Source organism: Papaver somniferum, chromosome 10 (assembly GCF_003573695.1).
Source record: "Papaver somniferum cultivar HN1 chromosome 10, ASM357369v1, whole genome shotgun sequence".
NCBI classification, from domain to species: domain Eukaryota; kingdom Viridiplantae; phylum Streptophyta; class Magnoliopsida; order Ranunculales; family Papaveraceae; genus Papaver; species Papaver somniferum.
In genome coordinates, this window is record NC_039367.1 from 19,007,794 (window position 1) to 19,031,332 (window position 23,539).

Sequence of the window (23,539 nt, forward strand, 5' to 3'; positions counted from 1 at the left end):
TTGACTACAGAAAGGACATTTATCATCTACACCCACGATAGTATGACCAAGAACATCTTTACTGGGAAGAAGTCCAGATATTTCCTTCCACAAAAATTGTTTGATCCTTGGCAAAATAGGGAGTTTCCACATCTTAGTATAAATTTTCTGCATTCTTGTACTGACCGATAAGGATTAGCTTCTTCATACATCTTTCGATAACATGACTTAACTGAAAAATTCCCTTCTTCTCAGGATGCAAGATGAGTCTGTCTTCATAATTTCTATGAATAGTAATCTGCAGAATATGATCAACTGTAGTAGGATCAAACAACTCATTAAGAAGAGACAAGTTCAAGGTTGATGAGTCTGCCACAAATAGCTGACAAACATGAGAGTAATTAATATGAATGGCACAACCATGTTTTGGTAGAGAAGAATTGAGAATCCAAAATCCATCTGTGTTTCCATATAAGTATGTTTTTTCCATTTCCTATATTCCAACAACTGTGACTCTTAATAAAGGGCAGTTCAGAACTTATACTAAACCAAGACCAGGTAGTATTAGTATTCTTCTTAAGCTCAAAAATCTCGCCATCCAGATAATATTTGGCATGAAGAGATTTAGACATTATTGAAGATCCGTCAGTACATAGCTTCCAAGCTGACTTTGCCAATAATGAGACACCCTTTATCCTTCTTGGATGGATGAAGAAATATATAGGCCCCAAGTAAATGGCCCAAGCTCCAAACTAGCCAAGTTGCCCAAATAGTGAAAAAAATAAACGGAAACTTTTCTTTTCCAAATAACAACCGTGAGGGCGGCTAACTTGCTAGGCTATAAACTACAACTCCGTCTCTCACGAAACCCAAAGAAAGTACAATGCCCTCACGTTCATGTAGTGCGCACGTACTCTCTATAGAAAAAACAAACAAGAAAAAAAATCTTAACTCTTAACTTTTATGAAGTTGAGTAGTGGGCTACTGACCTACTCTATGTCTGTCTTGGCTACAAATTAGCTAGGTAGAGTCTCTTAATTGTCTTCCCAGGCTTCCTCATTTTCTTGTTGATCGACGTGGTTTTAGATTATAAATCCCTCGATTCGATGCAGACTTGTTTGAAACCAAGCTTTGTGTTCTTTAATCTTTAAATTTTCACGAACTTGGTTAAAAAGACCAAAATCAATAATTTCTGAAAGACATCTAACTTTTGATATTGTTTAAACGGATAAAAATATAAAAATAGTCAGGATGTAAACAGTTTCATCCTACCCATTTTCAAATACTTTTTTTTTTTATTTTTAATTTACATTAGGATAAATCTAATTTCATTCTTACTATATTTTTTTCTGTCAATTTCATCCATACTAACTTTTACTCGTCCATTAGAACCATGTTTTAAAAATATTTGGACAAATGACCTATTTTCCGTTAAATTTTCCTCTATATCGATGCATTTGTGGAGGGAAGAGCTGGTAGCCTAGTAGCTCTCTAGAGCTCATCACACGTGCATGCACTGCTTTCGGATATGCCTTGCAGTAACAGAAACCCGATTCCACCTCAATGCTTCAGCCAAAATCGATCAGTGACTTCTTCACCTGCTTACTGCCCACGGTAGTGAGTAATCTCAAATTTTTTATTAGCATCATGGGAGTTCAATATTCGCCAAGTGCGCGAGTCTGAGGCGTTGTCAGGATCGAGACTCCACGCTCTATACCAGACAAGTTGTTCTAGCTGGGGACCTTCCTTGCCTCGACGATGAGAGTCGTGTGGTAACTTTGGTACTCTGTTAGCCTACTCACTAGCTCTTTCAGTCCCCATAATAACTAATTAACTAATCTTCCAACACGTACATAAGGTTTTATAAACGATTAATATTAGGTTCTGATTGCATAAGTTAAATTTTTCTTGACGTTAGTGATGACGATCATATAGAAACTAATGGAGACAAAGTATGCTAAGTTTTTTTATTTGAATGTCATAAGATCGTTGATCTTCCTGTTGACAGATTACTTAATTAACAAAGATCGGTGTAGATCTTTTTTGTTAGAGAATGGGATGTAAGGTGATTTTCTTCTAAGGTCATTTTAGCCCTTCTGCAGATATTGTAACTAGGAGGCCAAACATGAAGGGAAATTAAGAAAGAGACCTCGTTACTTGACGTCCAGCCTATCTATGAGATCAAACTCATGTGCTTCGAGATAGACGATGAGTGTCTTGTTGGCGGGTTGCTCGAGCATTTATTATCCATTCCAGCAACATTAAAAACCAGTCATTTTAATATCTGCGATATTTAATCAGTCTAGTTAATTTTAAAAAGTTTTTTATTTAACAAATGATTTTATAAGTATTATCACAACAAACCAAATATTAAATGGTTGGTATAAAAAAAAAATGGTTGGTTTCTAATGCTGTCGGGCCTTGTGATCAATATTGGTTTGTTTTTGGAAATGTTCATAAACTCCTGGCAAATCTTATTAATTGTCCATGTATTAGATCCAAAGTGATTACATGTGAGGAGGCATGTTGAGATTAGTCTCACATTTTACGTACAACACTACCCGATTAATTTTCCACGTGTTAGGCCCAGATAGACTACATGTGACGGGGCGTGTTGAGATTATTCCCATATTATATGGACAACCTCACTCTTTTAATTGTCCATGTAGTAGACCCAGGAAGGCTACATGTGAGGGGTTGTGTTGATTAGTCCCATATTATATGAGTAACTTAAGATTTTGCAGTTAATAAGCCTTAAGCAACTCTAACCTCGCAAGGTGATGTTCGATGCGAGTTAGTTCCATGGACTTCAATATAATATTTTTATTCTATTTAATTTGTGAATGTTGGCTGAAGAATAAAAATAAAAGCAATATTAGTCTCACTTTTCAAAGTGTTGTCGCTCGTGCGAGCTAAAATCAATCTTTTATGTCATTGGATGATTCTGATTCCCTCGCACTCTTATTTTCACACTATCTCACACTTTGGACACTAGCTTCTTTGTTTTCAAAAAAATCAAACGTTAACATATTTGAAGATAATATTTTGGGAATACGCCCGTCTTACAAATCTCTACATACCCATAAAAACCGAGCACATTCTGAAATATATAACTCCTCACCATCTAATGCTTTGAATATCAACCGTCGAAAATCAACGAATTTTCAACCGTTAAAATCAAGATTGGTAGATGGTGAGGTTTGATATTTCGAAATGTGTTCATTTTTTGTGGGTATGCAGATCACTGTAAGACGAGCATATACCCAAAACACGCTACCGGTTAGGTTTCTCAGAACAAATGTCTACCAAGGTGTGAGATAGTGTGAATTTAAGAGTGTGAGGGGATTATCCCTCCAATATATTAGCATAAAAAGGAGCAAATTATGTGCACTTACTAAACTTGTAACTAAAAAGAGACTGAGTTTCTTCTTCAGGTTGATTATCAGCCCAAATTTATACTGCAACAAGGGAAATCATTTTCTTATATTGAGAGGTGTTTTTTTCCAAGTGATAAGACTGTGTAAAGTAAAAATCTCAAATATATGAATGATGCAATTTTATTCAAAAAGATTTAACGTTTCACGAAGAGACTGATGAGTACTTTTCAAAAAAATCATAAAAGATTTTGTTGGAAATCCTTTTTAGAATAATAACAGAAGATGATCCTCACAGTAATCCTTTTGGAAAATAAATATTTTTTTGACAAAATGCAAAATATATTGAGAAAGATTCAAAGTCACCAGAGAAGTGACTAAGAGATCAAATAAGAGTTACATGGATGAGTTGGTTACAACATCCCAATTACAAATTAAGGTGGAAAGACTAAAACCCTCAAAAATGTCTGTGTTAATAGTCCAATTGAACAACAAGGACTTTAATGCAATAATGATCTGCTTAATGTTTCTTGAAACATTTTTATATAGCCTGTTGTTTCTTTCTCCCCACAAACACCACCAGATAGTAAATGGAAGATAACCCCACAAACACTTTAGCCTCTTTTTACTCTTCTTAGATTTCCATTCCCATAAAGTTTTTCGAACATCACTTGAGAACACCCATATGATTCCAAAGCTTTCCAAGAAGTTAGACCAAATCTCAAAAATTATTTTGCAATGCAAGAACAAATGAGAGTTAGTTTCAGCAAACTGACCATAAAGAAAACACTTGTCACACTGAACCATACCTACTCTAAACAATTGATCCAAAGTTGGGGAACCATTGTAGCATAAGGTCCAGACTAGAAAACTAAACTTCAGTGGAATTCTTGGATTCCAAAGCTGCTTGTCAAGGAAAGTTAGAAATCCATCAGTTTCTAATGCAGTGTAAGCACTAGCTACTGAGAAACCTTTTCCATTACCATAAACCCAAATTCTGTCATTGGATGCTGTAGAAATAGAATTGCTAAGGTCACCTATCAGTTGAAGTAAATGAACCACCTCAGCTAGTTCATTTTCATTCAAAGCTCTAGCAAATTTAAAATCCCAGGCACCTTGATCAGATATCATCTCTTTCACTAGAGCTGTTTTGTTTTTGGAAATCTTAAACAAAGTAGAAAAAACAATTTTTAAAGGTTGATTTCCTATCCAGATATCTTCCCAGAAATAAGTACAGCCACCATCACCCAGAATCACATTTGTGCCAGCCATAACAAAAAATTTTGATTTTAGAATACCATCCCATAAACTTATGCAAACTGACATGTTTGTCTGATTAGGAAATAAAGCCTCAGTTTTACCTCCAAACTTTTGGTTAATAATCCTCCTCCATAGAGCTTGCTTTTTACTGCCATATCTCCAGATCCATTACCATGTAGAGCCTTATTAACCAACTGCAACTTCTTTATACCAATTCCTCCTCTGCATTTGGGTAAGTTCACCTTTGTCCACTTAATCCAACTTCTCTTCTTAGAATTTTCCCCTGAACCCCACAAAAAATTCCTCATAATTCTTTCAATTTCTTTAACCACACTAGCAGGCATTTGAAACATTGAAAGGTAATACACAGGAAGACTAGCCAGCACACTTTGAATCAAGATTAATCTCTGTCCTTTAGATAAATAAGTTCTTTTCCAGCCACTAAGTTTTTGATGGAGCTTCTGAATAATATCAGTCCATACCTCTTTGCACTTTGACTTACTTCCCAGCTTAATACCCAAATAGTTCATTGGTAACTGAGACATATTGCAGCCAAAAATATCTGCAAAAAACTCCCCATTGTGAAGTTGACCAAGACCAACAATGGTACTCTTTCTGAAATTAACTTTAAGACCAGAAATAGCTTTAAAATCCCATAGAATGCTCTTTAAGTTATGAACCTGTACTTCATTATCATCTAAAAACACAATTAAGTCATCTGAAAAATGTAATTGAGTTACTACAGTACCATGATTTGCTACCTTGAAAGCAGTTATCAAGCCTTGAGCAGCAACATTTTTGAACATTTAAGAAAGAACTTCAGTTACTAGAATGAATAGAAAATGTGATATTGGATCACCTTGCCTAATCCCTTTTTGACTTTTGAACAAATTATTTGCTTACCCTTTCAACAAAACAGCAAACCTTGGAGTAGTAATGCACCACTTGATCCAACTTCTCCATCTGTTACCAAACAATGACTTACCAACTAGATCTTTCACAAAGGATTAAAATCTTTTTATTGAAATGCGTAAACAATGACTTACCAACTAGGAAAAAACTGGGACATATTTTAAAAGATAGCAATTTACACTATGTTTCATGTAATAACCCCTGTAAATTTTTAAAACATATATTCTTTGAATATCCATATGCTAAATCTGTTTGGAATCTCCTTCCTATAATAGATCTTAACATAGATGTGAATGCAAAGTCTTCTTCTCTGGAAACTTATTCAAAATGGATTGTAGGTAACATAAAAGCAGAAATATTGAAAATGGAGTTCCAGAAGTCATGGCTACTAAATGTTGATTTATTTGGAAGAAGGGATGCTTTTGAATCTTCCAAATAAAATCTAATACTAGTCCATAAACTTCTTTAGCAATCCAAAGACACATGAATTTCTAGACTCTTACTGAAATGGTACATGATAATCATAATGTTTCTGGGATTAACAGAATTAATGCAAGAAATTGTCCCCATGTTCCTTCTCATCTGCAGGGATGGACAGCTCCTCCTACACATCACTTTAAATTAAACTTTGATGCTTCTTTGATAAATAAATTTATAAATGCAAGATATGGTCTCATTCTTCATAAATACACAGGTGAAGCTATCACAACTATATCTGGGACCTTTTATGCCACCAACTGTGAAGAGGCAAAATTTCTAGCATTTATAGAAGTAGCATACTAGGCAAAAAATAACAGCTTTCATGATTTCTGGATCGAAAGTGATTGTTAGAGAATTCTATATTTTTCCAAAGGAAAAGGCAATATGGCTCAACGGAGAAAGCAAGCAATTATCAACAAAGCTATGAAAATCCCATGCATAATATTGTGACAATTTTTTGGGTTTATGATTAATCATAGAATGAATAATCAATCTGCATATGCATTGGCTAAGGAGGCGATAAAACAAAACAATCACAAGCAATAATGGATAGCGATGCCAAACTATCTTTTTTCTGTTCATTTCACAGACAAAATGTCTCAGTTTTTTAATGTTAATCATATCAACTCATCTGAGGACCAATCTTTGTTAGGGGTTTACAATATTTCAATTCCTTTGAATGAAATAAAGCCAACCAACAAAAATGAAAGCCTTTTTATAATATGTTTTGTTTCAATGAGGTATAAATTCAAAAAAAAATAACAATCATAAAGTAAAAAGACGTCTCATCACGAAATTATTGGATCTCTAAGTTTCCCAAAATATCTTATGGTACGTATAATCCAAAAATTAGACTTCTTCAATAAGTGTAGTACTGCAATTTGTCATCCAATAAATTATATATATGAATTGTATGCTCTAGCATCATATGCATAATATATACTTAGACAAAACTGGAATGTTAGACAAGTCTCATGACTATTTATAAACCGTTGGGATCTCTTGACTCCTGATTTGATTTTATATTGAATTTTTCTGCCATACGATATAAGTTGATGTGTGGTTGTTATTAATTTTCTTATTTTCCAGAATCTCATCTTGATATGGTTCTAATCTTCACCCAACATTGCATTGATGATGAAACAATTTAGTATATAATTAAGTGCGGAATTTAAGTTATTATATCTGCTCCTCTTATTGAAAAGAGACCCCATATCCTCATAACCCATATAAATTAAGTGTTTACATTAACTAAACATACCTTTATAATCATTCCACATATCCCATGAAATTCTACATAATTATTATATAGCCCAGTATAATTGGATAAATCATCAAATCTCTAAATCAATACAATAATTTAATTACTTAATTTTTCATATTTAAATTTACGTAAGATATTTGATTAATTGATAATCTTGAAGAATAGCCAATGCCCTAAATCAATTTTAGTGTAATATCATCTTAGAATTAGGGATTTTTTTTATATAGATTATGTTTGGATTTTTGGGAGAATGATTCTAGAAAAAGAATCAGAATTTTAGTTAATTTTATTTCGATTAAAATATATATCATTAGTCGATTTTAATATAATCATGATTGAGGGGGAAAAATCATATTAGAGATAAGCAAAAATAAGGGTTTATTTTTGTTTTTGGAGAAAATTAAGTATTACTGTCTATATTATCAGAATATTGAGTGAAGAATTACAGTTAATTATAGTGTTAATGTCTATATTATGAGAATATTGAGTGAACAATTACAGTTAATTAGAAGTATTTTTTTTATCGGCAAAGAAGAGATTAAATAGATCAAAAAAGAAGAAGGTATAAAAGCCTTATACAACCCTGAGTTACAAAGAGAAAAAACAAAAATAAGATAGTAACATACTACCAATCTTAATGCTGAAAGTAAATAGAAGACCAATTTCTCAAAACACAGTATTTGCATCCACAGACTCAAACTCTTTGATGGCTAAGGACCAAGTGAACAAGCAGTAGACTGCTTTATTGATTACAGCTCTGGCATTACTGCTCTTGTCATTAAAGGCTCTAGCATTTCTTTCTTTCCACAGACTCCACATAATGGCTGTTGGAATTAAAGACCAAACTACAGTACTCTCTTTACTACTCTGAATTAAACCCAAGCTTGCAACATTGTAGTCATATCAGAAGGCATAGGAAAAAACCAATTCAAATGACACATAAAATTATTCCATACCTGTCTAGAAAATGTGCAATGAAGTAATAGGTGAGAAGAAGTTTCATCTTCATCACAGAACAAGCACACTTGTGGCACCTCCATACCCCTTCTTCTTAACAGATCTCTTGTAGGTAGTATGTTGTAAGCCAATAACAACAGGAAGAAACTAATCTTAGGAGGACACTTCAACTTCCAGATAAGATTGAAAATTGGTCCAGTAAGCAAAGTAACATCATTAGCAGCAAGAATGTCATAGACAGAACTAACAGAAAATTGCTTAGACTTAGTGCGAGACCATTGCAGTTCATCAGGAGAAGACATGTTGAAGCTGAAATCATTCAAATCAGCAGAAAGAAGAGTAAGTTCAGCTCTGGCAGCAACATTAATTCTTCTTGGAGTATGAAGATTCCATATAACTGTATTGTCAACAATATTTCCCACTGCAGCAACTGTAAAATTTTGTGCTCTAGAAACAACATATAAATTTGGGTAACAGGATTTAAGAGAATGCTGGTATAACCAATTATCATCCTAAACCTGCAGAGAATTCCATTATTTACCTTGAACTGAATGTACTTAAGAAAAGTGGGATGATACTTCATGATGGCTCTCCACACAGATTTGCCATAAGTACAAGTAGGAGTTTTTGTGGCCCAACTGACTTCTCCAGAATCATACTTTTCTTCTACTAAAGATCTCCATAAGGATTTATCTTCCACTGCATATCTCCAATACCATTTAGTAAGTAAAGCATGATTGACTTTCTTCAAATTCTTTATGCCCAAACCACCAACTTTCTTTCTTCTTGCTAAAGCATTCCATCTCACTGAATGCAGCTTTTTCTTGCGCTTGTTATCATTCCATAGAAACTCCTTCATGATCCTTTCAATCTTTTTAAGCACTGATGTAGGCATTTCAAACAAGGACATGTAGTAGATAGGCAAGCTTGCCAAGATACTATTAATAAGAGTAATTTTTCTAGCTCTAGATAAGAGTGGTTTCTTCCAACCTGCAAGTTTCTGAGTAAATTTTTCTATGACCTTGTCCCATTTAGCAATGCCACCACATATATCACCTAAAGGAAGTCCAAGATAAGTGATGGGAAGAGAACCACTATAACAACCCAAAATGGATGAGAAAACTGATAAATCACTTTCATAGCCTACTTCATATATTTGACTCTTTGCAAAATTAATTTTCAAACCAGTGAGCATATCAAAAGAGAGTAGAATGAGTCTTACACTTTTAACCTGTTCCACATCTACATCTACATCAAGAAAGATTAATGTGTCATCTGCAAATTGCATGAGCATACCATTTGGTTTAACTTGAAAACCTGAAATGATTCCTTCATCCTGAGCTTTCTTGATCATGAAAGTTAAAGCTTATCCCACCAATAAGAAAAGGAAAGGTGAAATGAGATCACCTTGCCTGATACCCTTCTTACTTGTAAAAAACCAGTTGCACTACCATTAATGAAAACTGAAAATTTTACATACTCTACACAACATCTTATCCACCTTCTCCACTTGTCACCAAACCCCATGAGCTGAAGTATTTCATCAATGAAGTCCTAATTGACATGATCAAAGGCTTTTTCAAAGTCAATTTTACAGAGAATACCTGGTTTGCCACTTCTTAGTCTAGAATCAATCAACTCATTTGCAATTAAGACACCGTCTAAGATTTGCCTTTTCTTCACAAAAGCAGACTGCTGTTGAGAAATGATATGAGGAAGAACAATCTTGAATCTTTCAGCAAGAATCTTGGATATAATCTTGTACACACCATGAATTAAGCTTATAGGTCTCAAATCTTTGATCTGTTCAATTGAATCTGTTTTTGGAATTAGAGCAATGCATGTGTTCTTCAACCTCCAATCAGGAAAGCCTTTATTCTGAAGTTCATTCATCACTTTGAAAAAATCTTCTTATATGATGCTCCAACAAATCAGGTAGAATTTGACAGGGAATCCATCTAGCCATGGTGCTTTTAATTGAACCAAAAGTTTTATTGCTGCCAAACATTTATCTTCATCAAAGTCTTTTTGTAAAGCTGCATTCATCTCCTCTGAAATTTTATTGAAATTCATGGCATCCAGTGAAATATTTCTTGAGCTTTGAGTTTGAAAAATGTTTTGAAAGTAAGAAACAATGCCATATTTAATCTCTGCTTCATCACTTGTCATAGTGCCATTAACTTCTATGGACCCAATATAACTCCTTCTTCTTCTATCATTAGCTAGCCTATCGAAGTATTTGGTATTGTTCTCAAAGTCCTTATTATGAGTCACTCTTGCTCTGCTCCTCAGCTTCTCAGCATTGATGGTAGTTAGTTTGCAATAATCTTTCCTTGCATTTGCTCTTTCCTCCCATTGCATATCTGTAAGACCACTGTTAGCATCCTCAGCAGCATCAAGATTCATGAAAATATCCTCCAATTCTTCAAGCCTGCTATCTATTGCACCATACTCCAGTTTACTCCATTCCTTGAGCTTTACTTTAAGCATTTGAAGCTTTTTGCAAAAAATATAACTAACACTTCCTGAAACAGGAAAAGAGAGCCACATATCTTTGACAAAATTAAGAAAATTTGGGTGAGAAAACCATAAATACTCACATCTAAATGGTGGTGGTCCATGCTTCAGCCCCTGTGAAATAAGTGCAATTGGATTATTATCAGAACAAGGCCTTGCAAGAGCTTGTTGAATCACATTAGGGTAACAACTTTCCCAATCAGGAGACACTAATATTTTGTCAATTCTACTTCTGATGCTTTGAGTTTGATTGTTGGTCGAAGTGTATGTGGCACCAATTAAAGGAAGATCAGTTAACTGATGTCTTGAGATGAATCTGTTGAATTTGTTCATACCAGAAGTTACTTCCCCACCTGAAGTTTTCTCATGAGTGAATCTAATCTCATTGAAGTCTCCTCCTACAACCCATGGATAATTCCAGAAGCACCTGACTTCTTCAATCTCCCTCCAAAAAAGCTTTAAATCTTCAGTGTTTTAGGCACAAGGTGCATAAAGACCAGTAATTGATAGAAACATTTTTGTGTCTGAATTGTCCTCAGTGTCTCTATTGCTAGTGCTTGATTTTGTACTTATTATGGTGTTTTTATGTTTGTGTAGGCGTTTTTGGAGAAATACACTTATGTGGAAAAAGTTGCTCAAAAAGTGCTATTTGCACCCCGAGGACACGTGTTATTCGGACTCTCAATGTTGGTTAAGGAACACCTCAATTACTAAGGGGCATCTCAACGGATAAGGGGTACCTTCCTTAGTATTTACACCCTATAATGAAAGTGCTAAAGGGACACCCTTACAGGATTAGGGGGAGGTCATCTTCTCGTTTTGAATTTGGATTTTGGAGGGAAGAATTTGCACTGAAGTATCAAATTTAGGGTTTGATTTTAAGGCATGTTCGGGAAAGATTCAATCACTGGATTCAGTTAACACTAAACAGACTTGGTATAATCATTGTATTCGAAAGAATTTGGCTGGATAATCAAAATCAAATTGTTGCAGTCACCAGAAAAGTTAGGGTTCAAGTTTTGGAATTGTTAGAGGGAGACTCGATCGCTCAGATTAATTGGGTTTGTTATTAATATATAATCAGAGTTGGTGATAGCCTTTGATTCGACCAGAATTGGCTAGAATCGCGAATTTGAAGAAAATGGTATTCTCGGGTTTACTCTTCTCCGGGAAATTCTATTCAGACCTGTGAAGTATTTGGGTGAGAAGCAAGCGTGGAATTGGAGTAGTACCAGCCTGTTTCGATGAATCAGGGTTGGTAAGTGACTTGGATTTGAGTGACGAGGAACGTTACGTGGATTGACACAAAACAGGGAAGTTCTCAGCAAAACAGAGTTTGGAGTATGCTCGGGAAGGATTGGCTTGTGATCTGAGCATGTTTAGAACACTATGAGACTTGTACACGACCATAAGACGTGTGGAAGAGATAAAATGGGAAGCAAATCCCGTAACATGGTAGGAAAAGAAAAAATTATCTTGGGAAATATTATTAGCAGTTAACACGAAAGATTTGAGACCTGTCGAGTATATAAAGGAAGCTGGGATCACAGAAAAGGGGGACAGAGAGTTTGGGAAGGCTTTGGATCATCAAAGAGGCGAAACACAATCACCAGAGAAAACTGCTGCTGCTGCTGCTGCCATTGAAGAACACGAAGAACATTGACCCACAGAAGCAGTCGTTTTTGCTACGGTATTTGCGGCTGCTCAGCGACAGTCTTAGAGCTACAGTAACAGTGACACATACTTTGTATCGTTCTTTGATTCGCAACAATTATAAGCGTTACAAACCCGATTTTGAATTATTTCTCCCTTTTCATCATTTGTAAACACCATTTGAGCAATGAAATCAACTTTTGAGCGTGTTTCCAACATGATAATGAGCTAAATCTCCCACAACCAAGGCAATGAGGAAACTATTTACGCATGAATAATTGGTAACTATTTTATTTTCTCTAATTTATAATTTATAATTCACTCAATCACTGCTTTTGCAAAGTTTTAAATTGTTTGCATAATTTTCTTAATTAGTTGTGATTCAGTCTGATAAGTTATACTTTGTTTAGTCAATTGATAATCTATGCTTAGGGAATACAATTGATATTTGAGGATTTGTATGATTATTTGTGAATTAAGAAATAAGGGACTTAAAAGATAATTAGAGTTTTGGATTATTTTCCATAATTTATTCATGTGTGATAGTGGAATCAGTGTCTTGGTTATTCCTAATAATCTTGAATTAAGTTTTGTTTGTTTTTAAATTTAATTGAATCTAAAATCTTTTGATTTCACAAGTCTAAACGAACTTTTTACTACAACTCAATTTGAAATCACATCAATTTTTGGCGCATTAAATTTCCAGCCACTACAGCTAATTTCGAGATAAAACCTAGTATTCTTCAGATGATCCCCATATTCTTAGGGAAAGATGATGAGAACCCTTATTTTCATATTAGGGACTTTGAGGAAATTTGTGGGACAATTAGAATAAAAGACCTTACTGATGAAGTCTTGAAACTTAAGATGTTTCCCTTTTCCTTGAGAGATAAAGCCAAGACCTGGATGAACAACCTACCACCTGAATCCATTGAAACATGGCAGGAACTTATTGCTGCTTTCTATATGAAATTCTACCCTAAGCATAAAACTGCGTCTGTTAGGCAGAAAATTAGTGCTAGTGTGCAACAAGAGGGAGAGTCTCTTTATAGGTTCTTAGAGATATTCAATGATCTCCTATCCCAGTGTCCTCACCATGGATTTGATAATATGAAACTCGTAGAGATTATTTATACTATTCAACCAAAGCCATGGTTGAGTCTATGTGCACTGGTGAGTTCACTAGTAAAATTGCTGATGATGCTTTTACCTTCTTAGGAGATGTCACTGAAAAATCCCAACAGTGGGAGTCTTGTGTTGAACCCCCCAAAAGACTCTTGGTCAATAGAAGTAGCACCAATGTGGTAGATACAAGCTTCGGGTCTGATGTTAAGTTTGCTGCTTTGTCTAGAAGGTTAGAAGCTTTGGAATTGAATCATCCTAAACATAGGTCTCTTGTTGAACCTGATGATAGGTTTAGAGCCTCTCAAGTGTCTAGTTGTGGAATAGAACCCAATAACTCGTTTTGGAAAGGTCAGGTTAGTGAATAGCAAGCCCATCTTGTCTATAACAATGCTAGGTTTGAGAAACGTCAGAATTTTGACCCATACTCAGAGACTTACAACCCTGGTTGGAGAAACCATCCTAATTTTTCTTGGTCTAAGGGTCGGAATCAAGGACAGTCTAGTAATTCTCAGTCTCCCCCAGGTTTTGGTTATGCTAAGAACTCTTCAGATCAACCCCAGTTTCAGAATGAGAAAAAGATCTCCACCTTAGAAAAAACCCTAACTATGTTAGCAAAGAACCATGAGATGTTATCAAAGAACCACTGTGGTTTTCAAGAAGAAACCAGACAGAATTTTAAGAATAATTCCCAGTCTCTTGCTAACTTAGAACTTCAAGTCGGCCAAATAGCTAAGTTTCTTAGTGAAAGAGAAGATGGAAGATTCCCTAGTCAAACTGATCCTAACCCTAAAGGAGAGAAATCGTAAAATCATGTGAATTCTATAACAATCTTTAGGAGTGGAAAGAAAGTTGACAACAAGGTTACCATGCGAGCCCCGTTCCCCCATCTGCTAGTTCCAACTAAGAGGGAGTCCGACTTTAATGATATATTGGAGGTTTTTAAGCAGGTTACTATCAACCTCCCATTGTTAGATGCGATTAAGCAGATTCCCACTTATGACAAGTTTCTTGAGGATATGTGTACGCGAAAGCGAAAACTTAGTGTCAAGAAGAAATCCTTCCTAGCTAGTCATGTGAGTTATATTATTCAGAATACCACTACTCCTAAGTATAAAGACCCAGGGTCCCCTACTATTTCTTGCACAATAGGTAAATACCGTGTCGAGAAAGCTTTGCTTGAATTAGGATCCAGTGTGAACTTACTGCCATACCATGTGTACCTTAAGCTAGGACTTGGTGAGATGAAACCTACCCAGATGACACTTCAGTTAGCTGATAGATCCGTTAAAATTCCTCGTGGTGTTATCGAGGACGTTCTTATTGAGGTCGATAAGTTTATTTATCCAGTGGATTTTGTTATCCTAGATACCCAAACTGTCCCTGACCCAGAGAACCAAATACCAGTGATTTTAGGTCGCCCGTTTTTAGCTACATCCAATGCGATCATTAACTGTCGAAATGGTATTATGAATTTGTCTTTTGGTAATATGACTATTGAGCTGAACATTTTTAATATTAGTAAGCTACCCTCTGAAGTAGATGACTTGAACATAGAAGAGGTGAACATGATAGGAACATTAGTCGAGGAGTCATTACCAAACACTTTGTTAGAAGATCCATTAGAGAAATGCCTGGACCACTTTGGGATTGATTTTTATGATGACGATGTGATTAATAAGGTGAATGCTTTGTTAGATTCAACCCCTTTGATAGACACTAGTAATGGCTGGAAACCTAAGTTCGAACCTCTACCCGTTTCTGAGTCTACCCTAGTTTCTTCGTTAGAAAAGCCTCCTAAGTTGGACCTTAAACCATTACCAGATTCCCTGAAGTATATGTTTTTAGGCCCATCTGAAACTTTACCTGCGATTATAGCATCCGACTTGGATAGTGATCAGGAAAGTAGGCTAGTGAATGTCTTTCACAATAACAAGGAAGCTTTAGGATGGACCATAACAGACATTAAGGGTATAAGTCCTACTGATTGTATGCATCAGATCTATTTAGCGAGTGACGCCAAAATTTCTAGGGAGATGCAACGTCGAATGAACCCTAATATGAAAGAAGTAGTTCGAACCGAGGTTCTTAAGCTGTTATATGCAGGCATTATCTACCCCATTTCATACAGTAAGTGGGTCAGCCCCGTTCAGGTTGTTCCCAAGAAATCCGGTATTACTATAGTCCGGAATGATAACAATGAGTTAATCCCAACCTGGGTGACCACGGGTTGGCGTGTCTATATTGACTATAGGAAATTGAACAAGGTCACTAGGAAGGACCACTTTCCCCTTCCTTCATCGACCAAATGCTAGAGAGATTAGCTGGACGTAGCCATTATTGCTTTTTAGATGGATATTGCGGTTATAATCAGATTGTCATAGCCCCAGAAGACCAAGAGAAAACCACTTTTACCTGTCCCTTTGGTACCTTTGTGTATAGACACATTCCTTTTGGGCTATGTAATGCCCCTGCGACCTTTCAGCGTTGTATGTTGAGAATATTTTCTGTCATGGTAGAACAGTTCTTAGAGGTCTTTATGGATGATTTTTCAGTGTTTGGTTCGTATTTCGATGAGTGTTTGCATCATTTTTCATTAGGTTTGACTAGGTGTAAGGAAAAGAATTTAGTGCTTAATTTGGAGAAATGTCACTTCATGGTTCGTTCAGGAATTGTTCTAGGGCATATCATATCTTCGAAGGGTATAAAGGTAGATAGAGCCAAAGTTGACCTCATTAAAACTTTACAGGTCCCAAAAACCGTAAGAGATATTAGGTCATTCTTAGGGCATGCAGTTTTTTATCGTCGATTCATTAAGGATTTTAGCTTAATTTCTAGACCTCTTTGCAATTTGCTTGCAAAAGACGTTAAGTTTGTCTTTGATGATGCTTGTTTAGAGGCTTTTGAGAAGCTTAAGAATTTACTCACTGCCGCCCCCATAGTCCAGGAACCCAACTGGAACCTACCCTTTAAGATCATGTGTGATGGTTCAGATTATGTTATTGGTGTTGTGCTAGGTCAGCGAGAAAATAAGTTACTTCATGTGATTTACTATGCTAGCAAAACTCTGAATGATGCCCAGTTGAACTATACCACTACGGAGAAGGAACTATTAGCTATTGTGTTTGCCTTAGACAAGTTTAGATCCTACCTCTTAGGTTCTAAGGTCATAATCTTTACTGATCATGCTTCTTTGAAGTATCTTCTTTCCAAGAAGGATACTAAACCTAGATTGATTAGATGGATCCTATTGTTGCAGGAATTTTCCTTAGACATTAGAGACAAAAAAGGTGCAGAAAATTTAGTAGCAGACCACTTGTCTAGGCTTGTTGTGGATACCCTTAATTATTCTCCTCCTGTTAGGGATAGTTTTCCTGATGAACAACTATTCTTTGTTACCCAAGCACCTTGGTATGCGAATATAGTGAATTATCTTGTTACTGGTCGAATGCCCCAACATTGGAGTAAACAAGATCGTTCTAGGTTTTTAGCCGAGGTGAAGCAATTCTTTTAGGATGATCCTTATTTGTTTAAGTATTCTCCATACCATATTATTAGGAGATGTATACCTGAGAGTGACTAGTCCAGTATTATTTCCTTTTGTCATGATCATGTTTGTGGGGGTCACTTTAGTGCTAAGAAGACTGCTGCTAAAATATTGTAGTGTGGATTCTATTGGCCTTCGTTGTTTAAAGACTCCCACAGTTACTGTGTTACTTGTGAGCGTTGCCAGAAATTAGGAACCATTTCCCGTAGGAACATGATGCACTTGAACCCTATTTTAGTTGTTGAGGTCTTTGATGTATGAGGTATTGACTTTATGGGTCCATTTCCTAATTCTTTTGGTAACTTATACATCCTTGTCACTGTAGACTATGTCTCTAAGTGGATTGAGGCGGTTGCATGTAAGACTAATGACCATAGGGTTGTGACTGAGTTCTTGAAAAAGAATATACTTACACGTTTTGGTACACCGCGAGCTATAATTAGTGATGGAGGGTCGCACTTTTGTAATGGATCTTTTAGGCTTTTGATGAAGAAATATTGTATTATACATAAGGTAGATACCCCATATCATACACAGACTAGTGGTCAGGTAGAAGTTTCCAATAGGGAGATAAAGCGTATATTAGAGAAAACAGTTAATCCTAATAGGAAAGACTGGTCGTCTAGGCTTACTGATGCCTTATGGGCTTACCGTAATGCGTTTAAGACCCCCATTGGAATGTCGCCTTATCGGCTTGTGTATGGAAAGGCATGTCATTTACCTGTTGAGTTAGAACATAGAGCTTATTGGGCTGTTAAGCAGCTAAATGTTTCACTTGACAAGGCAGGAGCCCATAGAAAACTCCAGCTCAATGAGTTGGAAGAGATTCGTATAGATGCTTACGATAGTGCAAAGGAGTATAAGAACAAAATGAAACTTGTGCATGATAGAAATATTTTAAGAAAGTTATTTTCTTCAGGTCAAAAAGTTCTTCTGTACGATACCCGCTTGCATCTTTTCCCTGGGAAGTTACGTTCTCGGTGGACAGGTCCTTTTATTGTTCACACTGTCTTTCCTCATGGAGCTGTTGAGATCGGACACCAGATGGTAGTAGTTCTTCGAAGGTTAACGGTCAGAGATTGAAACCCTTTTTAGAAGCCTTTCCTACAAGTGATGTTGAAGGAGGTCCCTCTGGAGGACCCTGTTTACCCTTGATTGACCATCGAGGCGATTGTATGTTGTATATTAGTTTTTGATTTCTCTCTTCACCCAGGTATTATCTTTCCGACTTCTCTCTTTACTATTTCCTCACGTTACTTTTCTTTTTAAACATTGAGGACAATGTTAGATTTAAGTTTGGGGGTGGGGAAGAAACTTTTAGTTCCTATAAATAAACTCCAGAGCCTAGAAATTTATGCTTATTAAGGTTGGCACTAACCAATCTAAGTGGATGGGAACATCTTGGTTGTAGGAGTTGAGGAACCAATCTGATTAGATGGAAACATCTAAAGAGTCTATTCATAAAAGCACAGAGCTCAGGTGTTAGAATTAAAAAACACATGGTAGTTTCGCCATAACTCGTTGAATCCTAATCCCTTCTGCTTTTATTTCTTAAGTGATTTGGTGGGGCACACGACTCAAGTTGTTACCATTGCTAGGTGAATTAGGGTGATTGAGATACCAAAAAAAAAGGTTTGAGACCAGACCATCAGACCAACCGGAATAAATTCAATAAAGTCGACCACTGGTTCCCTTGTATATGCCAGTTGTGTTGACCTAGAGTTAGGTTTATCGACCACTGGTCCCCTTGTATATGCAGTTGTGTTGATATTAGTAAGACCATTATCTCAGTCCATTAGGATGGGATCATCTTGGCAGAGGCCTTCGGACAGATATGGGAAACACCGTTCACTTTAACCATCTATTTTGATTGGTTGACTCTGATTATGATGTCTAGAAACTATCTGAGTAGAGCTTTGTCACTTATATATGAATTATTGTATGCTGAGTGCAAACTCGTGTACAATAATTGGAATTTCGCATCAGGGTACTTCCTCCTATAGTCAATGTTTGTATGCCAACCAAGGAGATTCTTTAGTGCCTTCCAAGGTTATGCGTAGATAGCTAGGGTCTGGAGTAATGGTTTTGTGGGTACACCTCTGGTAAAACCTCCGTAGAAAACACTCCGCCGCTAGGGCCACCTAGCGGTTTAACGGCTTGCTGCACGTGCTAAATGTAGTCATTTTATTTTCTAAATTAGATTTTCTCGAGGACTAGCAAATAATAAGTTTGGGGGTATTTGATAGACATAATTTTGTGTCTGAATTTTCCTCAGTGTCTCTATTGCTAGTGCTTGATTTTGTACTTATTATGGTGTTTTTATGTTTGTGTAGGTGTTTTTGGAGAAATACACTTGTGTGGAAAAAGTTGCTCAAAAAGTGATATTTGCACCCCGGAGGACACGTGCTATTCGGACTCTCAATGTTGGTTAAGGAACACCTCAATTACTAAGGGGCATCTCAACGGATAAGGGTCACCTTCCTTACTATTTACACCCTGTAAGGAAAGTGCTAAAGGGACACCCTTACGGGATTATGGAGAGGTCATCTTCTCCGTTTGAATTTGGATTTTGGCGGGAAGAATTTGAAGTGAAGTATCAGATTTAGGGTTTGATTTTAAGGCATGTTCGGGAAAGATTCAATAACTGGATTCAATTAACACTAAACAGACAAGGTATAATCATTGTTTTCGAAAGAATTTGGCTGGATAATCAAAATCAAATTGTTGCAGTCACCAGAAAAGTTAGGGTTCAAGTTTTGGAATTGTTAGAGGGAGACTCGATCGCTCAGATTAATTGGGTTTGTTATTAGTGTATAACTCGGGTTGGTGATAGCCTTTGATTCGACCATAATTGGCTAGTATCGCGAATTTGAAGAAAATGGTATTCTCGGGTTTACTCTTCTCCGGGAAATTCTATTCGGACCTGTGAAGTATTTGGGTGAGATTCAAGCATGGAATTGGAGTAGTACCAGCCTGTTTCGATGAATCAGTGTTGGTAAGTGACTTGGATTCGAGTGACGAGGATCTTTACGTGGATTGAAACAAAACAGGACAGTTCTCAGCAAAACAGAGTTTGGAGTATGCTCGGGAAGGATTGGCTTGTGATCTGAGCATGTTTAAAACACTATGAGACCTGTAAACGACCATAAGACGTGTGAAAGAGATAAAAATGGGAAGCAAATCCCGTAACATGGTAGGAAAAGAAAAAAATATCTTGGGAAATATATATTCTCTCTTTACTGTGAAGATTATCAACAATTGACACGAAAGATTTGAGACCTTTCGAGTATATAAAGGGAGCTGGGATCACAGAGAAGAGGGACGGAGAGTTTGGGAAGGCTTTGGATCATCAAAGAGGCGAAACACAATCACCAGAGAAAACTGCTGCTGCTGCTGCCATTGAAGAACACGAAGAACATTGACCCACAGAAGCAGTCGTTTTTGCTACGGTATTTGCGGCTGCTCAGCGACAGTCTTAGAGCTACAGTAACAGTGACACATACTCTGTATCGTTCTTTGATTTGCAACAATTATAAGCGTTACAAACCCGATTTTGAATTATTTCTCCCTTTTCATCATTTGTAAACACCATTTGAGCAATGAAATCAACTTTTGAGCGTGTTTCCAACATGATAATAAGCTAAATCTCCCACAACCAAGGCAATGAAGAAACTATTTACGCATGAATAATTGGTAACTATTTTATTTTCTCTAATTTATAATTCACTCAATCACTGCTTTTGCAGAGTTTTAAATTTTTTGCATAATTTTCTTAATTAGTTGTGATTCAGTCTGATAGGTTATACTTTGTTTAGTCAATTGATAATCTATGATTAGGGAATATAATTGATATTTGAGGATTTGTCTGATTATTTATGAATTAAGAAATAAGGGACTTAAAAGATAATTAGAGTTTTGGATTATTTGCCATAATTTATTCATGTGTGATAGTGGACTCAGTGTCTTGGTTATTCCTAATAATCTTGAATTAAGTTTTGTTTGTTTTTAAATTTCATTAAATCTAAAATCTTTTGCTTTCACAAGTCTAAACGAACTTTTTACTACAACTCAATTTGAAATCACATCAATAATCATCCATTCAAAGGAATCAGCAACATTTTTACACAATAAAGTAATAGAATAAGGCCCAATTAAAGAATCTACAACTTGAATTTTTGAGGAATCCCACAAACATAATATACCCCCTGAACTTCCTTCAGAGGGTGATCCATTTAACATACTTATTACTCCAACATTGCCAAATGATGTGATTTGTAGATAGTGGTAAAAGTGGTTCGATTCTCAGACTTGTGAAGGATATTAATTAGACTTAAATCCTAATATTAAAATAGAAAACTCACTAAAAATTATAGAAAATTCAATCAAATATGATATCAATACTAAAAGAAACAAGGATAAGATTCCACTATTTTCCAAGTTCAAAGTGATTAAACCAATACTTATATTTATGCAATTTTCTTGTTTAATTTGATTCTAAAATATTGCAACAAGTAGATTTTCAAAACTAATAATTGTAAATACCAAGTATGAAGCATCAAAAGTCTTAAAACTAAGCATACTCCATCAAATTAGATCACAATCACTCAAATAAAAATCATATTCAATAATAGTTCAAGGAAAATAATCATATAATTATTGCAAATAAAAAGATAAAATAGAATATACCACTTTTTGTTGGAAAAATAGCTTCCTCTATCGCCTCAGCAATGGGGTTTAGCTCCTCATATTAATCATGATCTCAAAATATGTGTTTGTTGCTCAAAAGATGATTAAAAGAGTGAAAAGTAATAACACAGACTGTTTGCAACAGTGTATTGGTGTTGCAAAACAGCTGTTACAATGGAACTGTTGCTTTGTCGCTGATTTTAAGACCCTAGATAAGACTGCCCTGAACAGCTTAATGTTCTTCAGCTGTTAAACAACGACACTTTCTGCGACTGTTACCGAGCGTCAATGTTCTTCGCGTTCTTCTTCTTCACAGCAGCAGCAGCAGAAACAGAGTTTGGTAAAGCTCTGATTTCTTCTTCTCTGGCTCTCCTTAGGTTCCCAAACTCTCGACACCTCTTCTATATGACCCAAGACATCTATTTATATCAAAAATACCGATTAAATCTCTCCCAAATCTTCCAAAATCTCTTTCCTTCTCTTCACGGCCAAGTTGCGCAATTTCTTGTTTTAGGATTTCTACGCGTTTCTGAGCTTTCCTTTTTATTCTAAACTCTTCCTTAGATAGATACAAATCTTTGGGAAGGTTTACAGCTTTAATCTCTCTAAAATTCCCTAAAACAGGTCACACACGTGACTTTCCATATTTTCTGTTGTGAGAAAAATCCGTCGATTGAGCCCAGTCTAATCGATTTAAACACCCATATCAGATTCCTAGACCCATAAGGAGTCTATCCTATGAAAATCAGAGGTTTAATCGACCTCAAACTCCTCCAAATCACGATTGCCAAAACTGTTCTTAACTGCATTTTTCCCGCCAAAACCTTTTTTGAATGTTGAAGATGGTTGCCCCTTATCCAGAGTAGGGGTGCGATTAGCAACTGCCTGGAAATGGGATGCCCCTTAGTAATTAGGTTACCCCTTATCCAAAGTGAGAGTCCGAATAGCAAATGTCCTCCGGGTGCTTTCCGACAACTTTTCGAGCCAATTTTTTCCAAAAATGTTTATTAGCCAAAAATACCTACAAATAAATAAAACACCATAATAAGTACAAAAATGAGCCCTAACAATATATAGAATCGAGACAAATCGGACACAAAAATGTGTCTATCAAATACCCCCAAACCTATTATTTGCTAGTCCTCGAGCAAAAATAAAAAATAGAAATAAAATCCTAACTCACTGTCGCAGGCATCGTCGATTGCATTTAGCGTATGCAATAAGCCTTTAAACCCCTAGGTGTCCCTAGTGGCGGAGTGTTGTCTCCGGAGGGCTTACCAGAGGTATACCCACAAAACCTTTTACTCCAGACCCTAGCTATCTACACAGAACCTTGGAAGGCACTAAAGAATCTCCTTGGTTGGCATACTTATTGACTACAGGAGGAAGTACCCTGATGCGAAATTCCAATTGTTGTACACGAGTTTGCACTCAAGCATACTAAAATTCATATGAAGTGACAGAGCTCTACTCAGATAGTCGCACTATGGACATCAATATCCGGAGTCAAAACTAATCACATGGATAGATCAAGAAGATGGATATAGAAAAACATAGATGGTTTTGATGTTTACTAGGTGAACGGTGTTTCTCATATCTGTCTGAAGGCCTCCGCCAAAATGAACCTATCCTAATGGACTGAGATACTAGTCTGACTAATATCAACACACTGGCATATACAAGGGAACCAGTGATTGATAATCCTAACTCTAGGTCAACACAACTGGCATATACAAGGGTTCCAGTGGTCGACTTTATTGAATTTATTCCAGTTGGTCTGATGGTCTG

The 23,539-nt window shown here is 36.1% G+C and overlaps 1 pseudogene; it reads left to right on the forward strand.

Annotated features, from left to right (window-relative positions):
- Positions 1-16,747, forward strand: part of LOC113315364 — a 111,786-nt pseudogene extending 95,039 nt beyond the window's left edge.
- Positions 16,748-23,539: the final 6,792 nt, after the last annotated feature.